The sequence below is a fragment of the Oncorhynchus gorbuscha genome, linkage group LG03, assembly GCF_021184085.1.
Source record: "Oncorhynchus gorbuscha isolate QuinsamMale2020 ecotype Even-year linkage group LG03, OgorEven_v1.0, whole genome shotgun sequence".
In the NCBI taxonomy this organism is placed as follows: Eukaryota; Metazoa; Chordata; class Actinopteri; order Salmoniformes; family Salmonidae; genus Oncorhynchus; species Oncorhynchus gorbuscha.
Window position 1 is genome coordinate 84,156,485 of NC_060175.1, and position 15,345 is coordinate 84,171,829.

General features: G+C 40.6%; 1 pseudogene; it reads left to right on the top strand.

Moving 5' to 3' along the window:
• LOC124032080 overlaps window positions 1–15,345 on the top strand; it is a 292,998-nt pseudogene that overhangs the window by 166,271 nt on the left and 111,382 nt on the right.

The following is a 15,345-nucleotide window of genomic DNA, read 5'->3' on the forward strand; positions in this document are numbered from 1 at the left end:
CCTGGCTCTGACACCGCCTGGCTCTGTGACACCGGCTGGCTCTGTGATACCGCCTGGCTCTGTGATACCACCTGGCTCTGTGACACTGCCTGGCTCTGTGACACTGCCTGGCTCTGTAACACTGCCTGGCTCTGTGATACCGCCTGGCTCTGTGATACCACCTGGCTCTGTGACACTGCCTGGCTCTGTGACACTACCTGTCTCTGTGATACCGCCTGGCTCTGTGACACTACCTGGCTCTGTGATACCACCAGGCTCTGTGACACTGCCTGTCTCTGTGACACCACCTGTCTCTGTGACACACTGTGACACTCTATCTGAACAGAGATACCTTTTCCTGATAAGGCCTTACTTACGGGACAGACAGACAGGTTACCGTCCACTCCATCATAACGCCGCCAAGCCTGCAGCCCCACCACCCCCCACCCCCAAAATCCCCAGAAACTGATGACTGAATATCAATAGCCATTTTCCATCAAATGATTGGGGAGGCAGGCTCCGTCCAAGCGTGACGGCCTCTGCCACAAAAGCGGCGCATGTCCTCGGGGGAATATCAGCCAGTGCCGTTTAACCTCCACGTTTGAGGGGTAGAGGAGGAGGAGAAAAACTGAAAATGAGGGGGAAAAGGAGAGGTAGAATAACCATAAAAATGTGTGTTGCACAATGCCTGTTATGTGACTGAGTGGATGGTGTATATTCAGTACAGCCTGTGTGTATATTCTGCTCTACACTCCCCCACTCTGTGCCGTACACCTCCATGTGTCCTAATTGATAGCATGAATATGAATCTCCTTCCATATGGGGGACAGGCCCTTTACTCTTGCATCAGGGGAAAGATTTCTTCCTGCATTTGAACATGACAGTTTTATTTATACGGCAGAACATGTACAGAGCGAGATGAGAACTCTGCATTAGTTATATAGCATCCCCAGAGAGAGTACTTATGGGATACACTGCTGCTTTACATAGTATCTCTCTGTGTTGCACTACATAGTGTATCTCTCTGTACGACATACTATCTCTATCTGTACTGTACTACATAGTATCTCTCTCTCTCTGTACTGTACTACATAGTATCTCTCTCTGTACTGTACTGTACTACATAGTATCTCTCTGTACTGTACAGTACTACATAGTATCTCTCTCTTTACTGCACTACATAGTATCTCTCTGTACTACATAGTATCTCTCTGTACTGTACTACATAGTATCTCTCTGTTTTGCACTACATAGTGTATCTCTCTGTACTACATACTATCTCTATCTGTACTACATAGTATATCTCTCTGTACTGTACTACATAGTATCTCTCTGTACTGTACTACATAGTATCTCTCTGTACTACATAGTATCTCTCTCTGTACTGTACTACATATTATCTCTCTGTACTACATAGTATCTCTCTGTACTGTACTACATAGTATCTCTCTCTGTACTATACTACATAGTGTATCTCTCTGTACTACATACTATCTCTCTTTGTACTACATACTATCTCTCTCTGTACTATACTACATAGTGTATCTCTCTGTACTACATACTATATCTCTTTGTACTACATAGTATCTCTCTCTGTACTGTACTACATAGTATATCTCTGTACTACATAGTATCTCTCTGTACTGTACTACATAGTATATCTCTGTACTGTACTACATAGTATCTCTCTGTACTGTAATACATAGTATCTCTCTCTCTGTACTGTACTACATAGTATCTCTCTCTGTACTGTACTACATATTATCTCTCTCTGTACTGCATAGTATCTCTATCTGTACTGTACTACATAGTATCTCTCTCTGTACTGTACTGTACTACATAGTATCTAGCTCTTTACTGTACTACATAGTATCTCTCTCTCTGTACTGTACTGTACTACATAGTACCTCTCTCTGTACTACATAGTATCTCTCTCTCTGTACTGTACTACATAGTATATCCCTGTACTACGTAGTATCTCTCTCTGTACAATACTACATAGTATCTCTCTCTGTACGACATAGTATCTCTCTCTGTACTGTACTACATAGTATCTCTCTCTCTCTGTACTGTACTACATAGTATCTCTCTCTGTACTGTACTGTACTACATAGTATCTCTCTGTACTGTACAGTACTACATAGTATCTCTCTCTTTACTGCACTACATAGTATCTCTCTGTACTACATAGTATCTCTCTGTACTGTACTACATAGTATATCTCTGTACTGTACTACATAGTATCTCTCTGTACTACATAGTATCTCTCTGTACTGTACTACATAGTATATCTCTGTACTGTACTACATAGTATCTCTCTGTACTGTAATACATAGTATCTCTCTCTCTGTACTGTACTACATAGTATCTCTCTCTATGTACTGTACTACATAGTATCTCTCTCTGTACTGTACTACATAGTATCTCTTTCTGTACTGTACTGTACTACATAGTATCTAGCTCTTTACTGTACTACATAGTAACTCTCTCTGTACTGTACTGTACTACATAGTATCTCTCTATACTGTACTGTACATTGTCTGGCCTTATATTCAGATGCAGAAAACTACCCCTGCCATATCAGTATGTAGTTATTTCCCCAGCCACTGACCACCCTCTCTCTATCTGACACTTTACAGTAGCTTTACAGTAACCTTCCTACAGATAGAGGGTGATAAGAGATCCAGTGGAAATGCAGTGTTAGATGATGTTACTGTCTCATGTTATCTTATCTCTGCTACCGTAACGGCCACTACAGTGCCATAGATCCAGCACAGACACACACGCTTTTGTTTGACTCGCTGCAGTTTCCCAGCAATTACAGCTAATCGACTTCCATGTGTCTAAATCTTTAAAGGAAAGATGGGCTGTAATTGATACAAATGGATTCCATTTGAGTGGCCTTGACATAGAGTTCGATCACTACACGGCAAGTCCAAGCAGCGATGTTAAACATGAATCTCTCTCTCTCTCCCTCTCGCTCTCTCTCTCTCTCTCTCTCTCTCTCTCTCTCTCTCTCTCTCTCTCTCTCTCTCTCTCTCTCTCTCTCTCTCTCTCTCTCTCTCTCTCTCTCTCTCTCTCTCTCTCTCTCTCTCTCTCTCTCTCTCGCGCGCGCTCTGTCTCTCTCTCTCGCGCGCTCTGCTGTCTCCACCACAGCCAGAGCTCAACCCTGAACACAACCAATACATGGGACATGTATTTTACAGACTCTAACAATACCCAACATTCAACCCTATAGAGGGAAACAGATTTTAAGAAGTGGCCGATACACACATTCAGCAATGCTTTGAGGGTTAGGTAGTGTGTGAAGGGAGGTCTTTCCCTGGGTGGCTGCAGTAGTTATGTCCTCTGTGGTGTAGCTGTGTTGTTGGGAAGAGTCGGGGACTACTGAGCCTAGCTGCTCTACTGCTCTGCTGGAGCAGAGGACCATTAGCACACTGACTCCACTTAGTTACTGTATATAGTACTGCAGCTATCCCCGGTCCCAGAGAACCTGACCCTGTGCCCTACACTTCTCCCCAATCACCAACAGTGTGCGGGAAGACACACACACACACACATTCCCTTACTACACTGGCCACAGCAGAGCAAGAGGAAACATCTCATAGTCTACATGGTTTTGTCTTATAAATATGATTCCCATTATGTGTGACTTCCATCACCACTGGTCCTAGGATGTATTAACGCAAGGCTGTGTATTATAGATGAGCATGGATGGCCCACTGGTACATCACCTACAGTACCAGTCAAAAGGTTGGACACACCGACTCATTCAAGGGTTTTTCTTTATTTTGTACTATTTTCTACAGAATAATAGTGAAGACATCAAAACTGCGGTCCAACTCAACCCAAACCATCTCAATTGGGTTGAGGTCTGGTGATTGTGGAGGCCATGTCATCTGATGCAGCACTCCATCACTCTCCTTCTTGGTAAAATACCCCTTACACAGCCTAGAGGTGTGTTTTGGGTCATTGTCCTTTTGAAAAACAAATGATAGTCCCACTAAGCGCAAACCAGATGGGATGGTGTATTGTTGCAGAATGATGTGGTAGCCATGCTGGTTAAGTGTGCCTTGAATTGTAAATAAATCACTGACAGTGTCACCAGCAAAGCACCCCCACACCATCACACCTCCTCCTCCATGCTTCACGGTGGGAACTACACATGCAGAGATCATCATCATCCGTTCAACTACTCTGCGTCTCACAAAGACACAGCGGTTGGAACCAAATATCTCACATTTAGACTCATCAGACCAAAGGACAGATTTCCACCGGTCTAATGTCCATTGCTCGTCTTTCTTGGCCCAAGCAGGTCTCTTCTTATTATTGGTGTCCTTTAGTAATGGTTTCTTTGCAGCAGTTCAACCACGAAGGCCTGATTCACGTAATCTCATCTGAACAGTTGATGAGCATGGATCTTTTCCAAGAGAAAGATGTGTCTGTTACTTGAACTCTGTGAAGCATTTATTTGGGACCGCAATTTCTGAAGCTGGTAACTGTAATGTACTTATCCTCTGCAGTAGAAGTAACTCTGGGTCTTCCTTTTCTGTGGCGGTCCTCATGAGAGCCAGTTTCATCAAATCGCTTGATGGTTTTTGCGACTGCACTTCAAGAAACGTTGAAAGTTCTTGAAATTTAACAAAGCACACGTTAATTGAAATGCATTCCAGGTGACTACCTCATGAAGCTGGTTGAGAGAAATCCAAGAGTGTGCAAAGCTGTCATCAAGGGAAAGGGTGGCTACTTTGAAGAATCTCAAATATAACATATATTTTGATTTGTTTAGCACGTTTCTGTTACTACATAATTCCATATGTGTTATTTCATAGTTGTGAAGTCTTCACTATTATTCTACTATGTAGAAAATAGTAAAAATAAAGAAAAATGAATGAGTAAGGTTTTAACTTTTCACTGGTACTGCATGTCATCTAGATGGCCATTCATGTTAAGGTATTATACGGATGTTCATGTTGGGATCCCCATGTCCTTTTATCCTCACACTGAGGCTATTCCCTGGCCATAGCTTCGTTCCTGGGTTGTCAGATGCGACACCACCCCCTAGGTTCTAGTCCAACCACTTCCAGCCTCCACTCTTGCTTCTGGTTCACCGCACAGTGGCGCACATACACACCGACATGCACTCTCCCTCTCACTAGAGAGAATCTGGTGTGTATTTTCCTATCTCTGCTGCATACAGAATATCGGCAAAGCATATCACATTTGACTGATGTTAGCTTCTGAACAGGCAGCAGTGGCAGACAGAATACTGAATGTGTCTGGGATTCAGAGCCAGACCAGCTTTTCCCTCTGCTCCCTCTCTCTCAATCACACGTATAAAAAAGAGTGATGAGGAGAGGTGGGGAAATTAATTGGTTTGAAGAGATCTCTCTCTTTCTCTCACTGCAGTCATCTCCTCTTTTAAAGCCTCTGCCTCCACCTGGTGAAGGAGTCAACGGGCCCCGTGCCCCTGTGGTCGGCAGAACAGAGAGGGGAACGTCTCTCTTATCTCTCAATCTCCCGCTCCCTCTCCCTCCTCTCTAGGGCTTCCTCTCTCTCCTTCTCTCCGTGGCCCATCCTGAGAGAAGAGTAGGATGAAAGCTGAGTGATGGCTGTTCTCTCAGAAACAGCAGCCTGCTAAAGAGATGGGCTCAGACAGGAGCTTACCCCAGCTGTGGAATGGAGTTTTACACTTAAGCCAAAAATCACCAGGATCTTTACATAGAGCACTCACTGAGCTACAAAACAATGGTTTTAGACTTGGGATTTGTTGACAGTGTCCAACCTGAGAAAGGCCTTTGTCTGTCACCAGATACGAATGGACATTTTCTCCTTCTGTCTGTCTTTTTCTCAGGGATATTTACAGGGCATTCAGAAGGTGTTCAGACCTCTTGACTTTTTCCACATTTTGTTACGTAAAAATTAAAATGTATTAAATTGTCCCCCCCTCATCCATCTACACACATCCATCTACACACATCCATCACACATCCATCTACACACATCCATCTACACACATCCATCTACCTCATAATGACAAAGCAATAACAGGTTTCTAGACATTTTTGCTCATTCATAAAAAATAAAAAACTGAAATACCACATTTACATAAGTATTCAGAACCTTTGATTAGTACTTTGTTGAAGCACCTTTGTGTCACGTTTTACCAAGGTGGGTGGAATCAGACACAGAGATTCAGGTTTCAGTGATTTGACTGTTTATTCTCCGGAGCACAAAAACGACGGTCAACCCAACACACAGGGTGAATAATCCAACGGTTAACCCAACACACAGGGTGAATAATCCAACAGTCAACCCAACACACAGGGTGAATAATCCAACGGTCAACCCAACACACAGGGTGAATAATCCAACGGTCAACCCAACACACAGGGTGAATAATCCAACAGTCAACCCAACACACAGGGTGAATAATCCACCCAACACACAGGGTGAATAATCCAACAGTCAACCCAACACAGGGTGAATAATCCAACAGTCAACCCAACACACAGGGTGAATAATCCAACAGTCAACCCAACACACAGGGTGAATAATCCAACAGTCAACCCAACACACAGGGTGAATAATCCAACAGTCAACCCAACACACAGGGTGAATAATCCAACGGTCAACCCAACACACAGGGTGAATAATCCAACGGTCAACCCAACACACAGGGTCAACCAACAACACACAGGGTGAATAATCCAACGGTCAACCCAACACACAGGGTGAATAATCCAACGGTCAACCCAACACACAGGGTGAATAATCCAACAGTCAACCCAAAACAAATAATCCACACAGGATCAAAATAGACCGGAGAATAAAGTACACCACCAAATGACATGAATACAAAAAACGATCCCGCACAAAACAAGGGTGGGACAACCTACTACATATAAGGACGCTAATTAAACTAAAATACACACAGGTGAAACTAATAAGACAAAACCAACAGACAAACGAAAAAGGGATCGGTAGTGGCTTGTAGGACGGTGACGACCACCGCCGAGCACCGCCCCAACAGGCAGGGGAGCCAACTTCGGCGGAAGTCGTGACACTTTGGCAGCGATTACAGCCTCGAGTCTTCTAGGGTAGGACGCTACAAGCTTGGCACACCTGTATTTGGGGAGTTTCTCCCATTCTTCTCTGCAGATCCTCTCAAGTTCTGTCAAGTTGAATGGGGAGCATCGCTGCACAGATATTTTCAGGTCTCTCCAGAGATGTTCGATCGGGTTCAAGTCCGGGGCTTGGCTGGGCCATTCAAGGACATTCAGAGACTTGTCCTGAAACCATCATCAAGGATGATCAATGGAGACAGGATGCACCTGATCTCAATTTCGAGTCTCATAGCAAAGGGTCTGAATACTTATGTAAATTAGGAGTTTCTGTTTTTTATTTTTAATACATCTGCAAAAAAAAGGTTTTGCATTGTCATTATGGGGTTTTGTGTGTAGATTGGTGAGGATTTGTTTTCATTTAATCCATTTTAGAATAAGTCTGTAACGTAATAAAATGTGGAAAAAGTCATGGTGTCTGAATACTTTCCGAAGGCATTGTAGTTAGGAAATGTAACTTTCTTCAATATATCAGATTCACTTACTGCTGTTACCGAAGATACAACGTGATACACGACAGTATTGTTATAACTTCTCCTGACAACTGAGAAGCATGGAGTTACAGGGAGCATGTGTTGTTCCCAGGCACTGAGAATGCATCCCAAACGGCACCCTATTCCCTATATAGTGCACTACTTTTGAAAAGGGCCCTGGTCAAAAGTATTGCACTATATAGGGAATAGGGCGCCGTTTGAGACACAACCTGAGGTGAAGTTGTGGAGTAGATGATGCAACAGTTTCCCAGTAGACAGCCCTGGTCTTGTCTTGTCTTGGTTTAGACTCAGAGCAGCTGGAGGCGATTGTTCTCCCTTAGCGCCCTTAGTGTTGAGATAGGAAATACCTATCAATTCATCATATGGGACGGAAGTATATCTAATCAATGTGAATAATATTAGTCTCATTGTCTCGTACATCATCTTGTCTCCTGAGTGTGTTCAGCAGGTGTGATGGATCACCAGTAGAGCATGACATGTCATCTTCCCATACTGTAAATGACCCGATGGTGGTGTTGTGTATTTCATTTTTAATGTGACCTCATAGTCAACCAACAGGGCCTTAATCTCACTCTGTTTGCCCTACTAGCTCCTGCAGGGGACAGGGTTCCAGATAAATCTGCCCCAGACGGGTTTATAAACCATTCTCCTGCACCGTGTGTAATCATTGTGCGTTCAGGAGAGTAAGGTTCGGTCGGCGGGGGTGAGAGACGAGAGAGAGAACCACTCTGTTTGTCCTACCTATCCCCTCCTGCCTTTTCTCCATTTGTCTCTCCTCATTGGATAATAGAAATGCCGGTGTGGAAGGCTAGTGTCGTGCCTCAAACATCAAGAACTCAATTTCCCAAACTACATACAGAACTCAAAGTTCCGGGTAGCCCATCGTACTACATCTCCCCACTGTAAACGCTGGGCCCGGAGAGAAACATACAACTGCCCGTTTAACTTCAAGGAAAGACATTTGGATTAACGTGCGTTGGATTTATACACGGGGGCTCCTCTCGCTGTTGTTCTGACAATAAAGACACGGAGAGGAGAACTTGGTGCTGCCGTAAAGTCTAAACTCCTACAGACAGACTTGTCCAGGAGTAGCGTTTTCTCAGGAGAAGATCGATGAAAAGACTGTATATTAAAGTCATCCTTGACCTCAACTGTCACGTAGATGGTCTTGTTTTCTAATTGACAGTATATATGTATGGATGAAGTGGGTCATGATCCATAATCAATGGATGTTCTGACTGATGTCATGCTACAGGATATGGTTATCGCGGAGATGGTCATCTATCCTCTACTATAGCTGAATAGATGTCCATGGTAAGGTCAGGTGATGTCAGATATGGTTATCGCGGAGATGGTCATCTATCCTCTACTATAGCTGAATAGATGTCCATGGTAAGGTCAGGTGATGTCAGATATGGTTATCGCGGAGATGGTCATCTATCCTCTACTATAGCTGAATAGATGTCCATGGTAAGGTCAGGTGATGTCAGATATGGTTATCGCGGAGATGGTCATCTATCCTCTACTATAGCTGAATAGATGTCCATGGTAAGGTCAGGTGATGTCAGATATGGTTATCGCGGAGATGGTCATCTATCCTCTACTATAGCTGAATAGATGTCCATGGTGAGGTCAGGTGATGTCAGATATGGTTATCGCATCTATCCTCTACTATAGGAGATGGTCATCTATCCTCTACTATAGCTGAATAGATGTCCATGGTAAGGTCAGGTGATGTCAGATATGGTTATCGCGGAGATGGTCATCTATCCTCTACTATAGCTGAATAGATGTCCATGGTAAGGTCAGGTGATGTCAGATATGGTTATCGCGGAGATGGTCATCTATCCTCTACTATAGCTGAATAGATGTCCATGGTAAGGTCAGGTGATGTCAGATATGGTTATCGCGGAGATGGTCATCTATCCTCTACTATAGCTGAATAGATGTCCATGGTAAGGTCAGGTGATGTCAGATATGGTTATCGCGGAGATGGTCATCTATCCTCTACTATAGCTGAATAGATGTCCATGGTAAGGTCAGGTGATGTCAGCAGTGTAAAACGGTAACATAATGTGACTCATTGGTTGTAATTGGCCGTCGCAGTGCTTACATAGACAGAATCAACTGTTGTAAATGAAGAGAAAATGGCCCTGGTGGTATTGATTTTGGTACAGTAGAGTACAGTGGAGAAACCTTAGCCCTGTTCTGTCGTGTTAGGTGCAGAGTTAGTATGAGAATGTGTGTTCTGTCATGTTAGTTTAGAGTTAGTATGAGAATGTGTGTTCTGTCGTGTTAGGTGCAGAGTTAGAATGATAATGTGTGTTCTGTCATGTTAGTTTAGAGTTAGTATGAGAATGTGTGTTCTGTCGTGTTAGGTGCAGAGTTAGAATGATAATGTGTGTTCTGTCATGTTAGTTTAGAGTTAGTATGAGAATGTGTGTTCTGTCATGTTAGTTTAGAGTTAGAATGATAATGTGTGTTCTGTCATGTTAGGTGCAGAGTTAGAATGATAATGTGTGTTCTGTCATGTTAGTTTAGAGTTAGAATGATAATGTGTGTTCTGTCGTGTTAGTTTAGAGTTAGTATGAGAATGTGTGTTCTGTCATGTTAGTTTAGAGTTAGAATGATAATGTGTGTTCTGTCATGTTAGTTTAGAGTTAGAATGATAATGTGTGTTCTGTCATGTTAGTTTAGAGTTAGAATGATAATGTGTGTTCTGTCATGTTAGTTTAGAGTTAGAATGATAATGTGTGTTCTGTCATGTTAGTTTAGAGTTAGAATGATAATGTGTGTTATGTCGTGTTAGTTTAGAGTTAGAATGATAATGTGTGTTCTGTCGTGTTAGTTTAGAGTTAGAATGATAATGTGTGTTCTGTCGTGTTAGTTTAGAGTTAGAATGATAATGTGTGTTCTGTCGTGTTAGTTTAGAGTTAGAATGATAATGTGTGTTCTGTCGTGTTAGTTTAGAGTTAGAATGATAATGTGTGTTCTGTCATGTTAGTTTAGAGTTAGAATGATAATGTGTGTTCTGTCGTGTTATTTTAGAGTTAGTATGAGAATGTGTGTTCTGTCATGTTAGTTTAGAGTTAGAATGATAATGTGTGTTCTGTCGTGTTAGTTTAGAGTTAGTATGAGAATGTGTGTTCTGTCGTGTTAGGTGCAGAGTTAGTATGAGAATGTGTGTTCTGTCATGTTAGTTTAGAGTTAGAATGAGAATGTGTGTTCTGTCGGGTTAGTTTAGAGTTAGAATGATAATGTGTGTTCTGTCGTGTTAGTTTAGAGTTAGAATGATAATGTGTGTTCTGTCGTGTTAGTTTAGAGTTAGAATGATAATGTGTGTTCTGTCGTGTTAGTTTAGAGTTAGAATGATAATGTGTGTTCTGTCATGTTAGTTTAGAGTTAGAATGATAATGTGTGTTCTGTCGTGTTATTTTAGAGTTAGTATGAGAATGTGTGTTCTGTCATGTTAGTTTAGAGTTAGAATGATAATGTGTGTTCTGTGTTAGTTTAGAGTTAGTATGAGAATGTGTGTTAGTTTAGAGTTAGTATGAGAATGTGTGTTCTGTCGTGTTAGGTTCAGAGTTAGTATGAGAATGTGTGTTCTGTCATGTTAGTTTATAGTTAGAATGAGAATGTGTGTTCTGTCGTGTTAGGTGCAGAGTTAGAATGATAATGTGTGTTCTGTCATGTTAGTTTAGAGTTAGAATGATAATGTGTGTTCTGTCATGTTAGGTTCAGAGTTAGAATGAGAATGTGTGTTCTGTCATGTTAGTTTAGAGTTAGAATGATAATGTGTGTTCTGTCGTGTTAGTTTAGAGTTAGTATGAGAATGTGTGTTCTGTCGTGTTAGGTGCAGAGTTAGAATGAGAATGTGTGTTCTGTCATGTTAGTTTAGAGTTAGAATGATAATGTGTGTTCTGTCGTGTTAGTTTAGAGTTAGTATGAGAATGTGTGTTCTGTCGTGTTAGGTGCAGAGTTAGTATGAGAATGTGTGTTCTGTCATGTTAGTTTAGAGTTAGAATGATAATGTGTGTTCTGTCGTGTTAGTTTAGAGTTAGAATGATAATGTGTGTTTTGTCGTGTTAGTTTAGAGTTAGTATGAGAATGTGTGTTCTGTCATGTTAGTTTAGAGTTAGTATGAGAATGTGTGTTCTGTCGTGTTAGTTTAGAGTTAGCAGAATGTGTGTTCTGTCATGTTAGGTAGAGTTAGAATGATAATGTGTGTTCTGTCATGTTAGTTTAGAGTTAGAATGAGAATGTGTGTTCTGTCGTGTTAGGTGCAGAGTTAGAATGATAATGTGTGTTCTGTCATGTTAGTTTAGAGTTAGTATGAGAATGTGTGTTCTGTCATGTTAGTTTAGAGTTAGAATGATAATGTGTGTTCTGTCATGTTAGGTGCAGTTAGAATGATAATGTGTGTTCTGTCATGTTAGTTTAGAGTTAGAATGATAATGTGTGTTCTGTCATGTTAGGTGCAGAGTTAGAATGAGAATGTGTGTTCTGTCATGTTAGTTTAGAGTTAGAATGAGAATGTGTGTTCTGTCATGTTAGTTTAGAGTTAGTATGATAATGTGTGTTCTGTCGTGTTAGTTTAGAGTTAGAATGATAATGTGTGTTCTGTCATGTTAGTTTAGAGTTAGTATGATAATGTGTGTTCTGTCATGTTAGTTTAGAGTTAGAATGATAATGTGTGTTCTGTCGTGTTAGTTTAGAGTTAGTATGAGAATGTGTGTTCTGTCATGTTAGTTTAGAGTTAGAATGATAATGTGTGTTCTGTCATGTTAGTTTAGAGTTAGAATGATAATGTGTGTTCTGTCATGTTAGTTTAGAGTTAGAATGATAATGTGTGTTCTGTCATGTTAGTTTAGAGTTAGAATGATAATGTGTGTTCTGTCATGTTAGTTTAGAGTTAGAATGATAATGTGTGTTCTGTCGTGTTAGTTTAGAGTTAGAATGATAATGTGTGTTCTGTCGTGTTAGTTTAGAGTTAGAATGATAATGTGTGTTCTGTTAGAATGATGTTAGTTTAGAGTTAGAATGATAATGTGTGTTCTGTCGTGTTAGTTTAGAGTTAGAATGATAATGTGTGTTCTGTCGTGTTAGTTTAGAGTTAGAATGATAATGTGTGTTCTGTCATGTTAGTTTAGAGTTAGAATGATAATGTGTGTTCTGTCGTGTTATTTTAGAGTTAGTATGAGAATGTGTGTTCTGTCATGTTAGTTTAGAGTTCGAATGATAATGTGTGTTCTGTCGTGTTAGTTTAGAGTTAGTATGAGAATGTGTGTTCTGTCGTGTTAGGTGCAGAGTTAGTATGAGAATGTGTGTTCTGTCATGTTAGTTTAGAGTTAGAATGAGAATGTGTGTTCTGTCGTGTTAGTTTAGAGTTAGAATGATAATGTGTGTTCTGTCGTGTTAGTTTAGAGTTAGAATGATAATGTGTGTTCTGTCGTGTTAGGTGCAGAGTTAGAATGATAATGTGTGTTCTGTCATGTTAGTTTAGAGTTAGAATGATAATGTGTGTTCTGTCGTGTTAGTTTAGAGTTAGAATGATAATGTGTGTTCTGTCGTGTTAGTTTAGAGCTGTCGTGTTAGTTTAGAGTTAGAATGATAATGTGTGTTCTGTCATGTTAGTTTAGAGTTAGAATGATAATGTGTGTTCTGTCGTGTTATTTTAGAGTTAGTATGAGAATGTGTGTTCTGTCATGTTAGTTTAGAGTTAGAATGATAATGTGTGTTCTGTCGTGTTAGTTTAGAGTTAGTATGAGAATGTGTGTTCTGTCGTGTTAGGTGCAGAGTTAGTATGAGAATGTGTGTTCTGTCATGTTAGTTTAGAGTTAGAATGAGAATGTGTGTTCTGTCGTGTTAGTTTAGAGTTAGAATGATAATGTGTGTTCTGTCGTGTTAGGTGCAGAGTTAGAATGATAATGTGTGTTCTGTCATGTTAGTTTAGAGTTAGAATGATAATGTGTGTTCTGTCATGTTAGTTTAGAGTTAGAATGATAATGTGTGTTCTGTCATGTTAGTTTAGAGTTAGAATGATAATGTGTGTTCTGTCGTGTTAGTTTAGAGTTAGAATGATAATGTGTGTTCTGTCGTGTTAGTTTAGAGTTAGAATGATAATGTGTATTCTGTCATGTTAGTTTAGAGTTAGAATGATAATGTGTGTTCTGTCGTGTTAGTTTAGAGTTAGAATGATAATGTGTGTTCTGTCGTGTTAGTTTAGAGTTAGAATGATAATGTGTGTTTTGTCGTGTTAGTTTAGAGTTAGTATGAGAATGTTTGTTCTGTCATGTTAGTTTAGAGTTAGAATGAGAATGTGTGTTCTGTCGTGTTAGTTTAGAGTTAGTATGAGAATGTGTGTTCTGTCGTGTTAGTTTAGAGTTAGAATGATAATGTGTGTTCTGTCGTGTTAGTTTAGAGTTAGAATGATAATGTGTGTTCTGTCGTGTTAGGTGCAGAGTTAGAATGATAATGTGTGTTCTGTCGTGTTAGTTTAGAGTTAGTATGAGAATGTGTGTTCTGTCGTGTTAGTTTAGAGTTAGAATTATAATGTGTGTTCTGTCATGTTAGTTTAGAGTTAGAATGATAATGTGTGATCTGTCATGTTAGTTTAGAGTTAGAATGATAATGTGTGTTCTGTCATGTTAGTTTAGAGTTAGAATGATAATGTGTGTTCTGTCGTGTTAGGTGCAGAGTTAGTATGAGAATGTGTGTTCTGTCATGTTAGTTTAGAGTTAGAATGATAATGTGTGTTCTGTCGTGTTAGTTTAGAGTTAGAATGATAATGTGTGTTCTGTCGTGTTAATTTAGAGTTAGTATGATAATGTGTGTTCTGTCATCTTAGTTTAGAGTTAGAATGATAATGTGTGTTTTTGTAAGAAAAAAAGCGTTATTCCATCTATGAGCTTCCTCGGGGAACATACATATTATTTGCCTACAATGCTTTAGAACTTCCTTGCTGAATCACTAACCCAAAGCTCAGCTTGGTCAGCGCAGCCTCCTTTAAACAAGCACTATCTGGTTTCTTTGCTATGATAACATGCGGTGGGGCATAGCTCCTGCTGTTGTACAATACGGTAGCATCTCTTCCTCCACTTAGTCCTTTAAATGTTTTCATTTTGATGAAGAGGGGTGAAGCTACTGAACATGGTACAGGCCAGGGAGGTGTATTGAGCTGAGTGGTTAAAGCTTGTTAGAGCAGTAACTGGGTGTCCTCACTGGAGCTAAAACGTCCCTCCTTCACCTCCTCCTAGCACTTAGCTCTACTCCTCTACCAGGAGTGTTCAGTCAGGACCCTCACCTCCACACGCCTTGTCTGCATCCGGATACACTCTTATGGGTGTATAAAAGACCACAAATCGGATTGAAATGTTTATTGGCATGGAGGGTGTCTTTACGAGGAGTGATTGAGGCTGAAGCTCAATGATGACAAGCAAATGACTCCTTGTGGGTGTCATTCATTCAGTACACTCTTAGAAAAAAGGTGCTACCTAAAAGGGTTCTTCGGCTGTCCCTATAGGAGAACACTGAAGAACTGTTTTTGGTTATATGTAGAACTCTTTTGGTTCCAAACAGAACCATTTCGGGTTACATGTAGAACTATTTTGGTTCCATGTAGAACCATTTTGGGTTCCATGTAGAACACTTTTGGTTTCAAGTAGAACCATTTTGGGTTAGATGTAGAACTTTCCACAGAAGTTTATACATGGAACACAAAAAGACTCTACCTGGTACTAAAAGGGTTA